Below are 1182 nucleotides of genomic sequence, written 5' to 3' on the forward strand. Positions count from 1 at the left end.
ATGGTCCTTCAGCAGCAGTAACCCTCAGTCATTCAGCAACTTGTAGATTGTCCTTCAGCAGCAGGAACCCTCCGACATGCAGCAGCTTGTAGATTGTCCATCAGCAGCTGCAACCCTGAGTCATTGAGCAGCTTGTAGAACGTTCTACAGGAGCTGTTACCCTCAGTCATTCAGCAGCTTGTAGAACATTATTCAGCAGCAGTAACCCTCAGTCATTCAACGACTTGTAGATTGTCCTTCAGCAGCAGTAACCCTCAGTCATTCAGCATCTTGTAGAACATTCTTCTGCAGCAGTAACTCTCATTCATTCAGCATCTTGTAGATTGTCCTTCAGAAGCAGTAACCCTCAATCATTCATCAGCTTGTAGAACGTTCTTTTTCAGCAGTAACCCTCAGTAATTCAGCAGCTTGTAGAACGTTCTTCAGCAGCAGTAACCCTCAGTCAGTAAGAAACTTGTAGATTGACCTTCAGCAGCAGTAACCCTCAGTCATTCAGCAACTTGTAGTTTGTCCTTCAGCAGCAGTAACCCTCAATCATTCATCAGCTTGTAGAACGTTCTTCAGCAACAGTAACCTTAAGTCATTCAGCAACTTGTAGATTATCCTTTAGCAGCAGGAACCCTCCGTCATTCAGCAGCTTGTACATTTTCCTTCAGCAGCAGTGACCCTCATTCATTAAGCAACTTGTAGAACGTTCTTCTGCATCAGTAACCCTCGGTCATTCAGCAGCTTGTAGAAAGTTCTTCAGCAGTAACTCTGTCATTAATCAGCTTGTAGAACGTTCTTCAGCAGCATTACCCCTCATTCATTCAGAAACTTGTAGATTGTCCTTTAGCAGCAGTAACCCTCTGTCATTCCGCAGTATGTAGATTGTCCTTCAGCAGCTGTAACCCTCAGTCTTTCAGCAACTTGTATAACGTTCTTCAGTAGCAGTAACCCTCAGTCATTCAGCAATTTGCAGATTGTCCTTCAGGAGCAGGACCCTCAGTCATTCTGCAACTTGTAGACTGTCCTTCAGCAACAATAACCCTCAGACATTCAGCAACTTGTAGATTGTTCTTCAACAACAGTAACCTTCAGTCATTCAGCAGCTTTTAGATTGTCCTTCAGCAGCAGGAACCCTCCGTCATTCAGCAGCTTGTAGATTGTCTTTCAGCAGCATTAATCTTCATGCATTAGGCA

The 1182-nt window shown here is 44.2% G+C and overlaps 1 protein-coding gene across 1 annotated transcript in view; it reads left to right on the top strand.

The window, feature by feature from the left end:
- LOC119420609 (junctional adhesion molecule 3B) overlaps positions 1-1182 on the top strand; it is a 234475-nt gene that overhangs the window by 227577 nt on the left and 5716 nt on the right. The window lies entirely within an intron of this gene.

The sequence above is a fragment of the Nematolebias whitei genome, chromosome 14 (assembly GCF_014905685.2).
Source record: "Nematolebias whitei isolate Nwh7 chromosome 14, NemWhi1, whole genome shotgun sequence".
In the NCBI taxonomy this organism is placed as follows: Eukaryota; Metazoa; Chordata; class Actinopteri; order Cyprinodontiformes; family Rivulidae; genus Nematolebias; species Nematolebias whitei.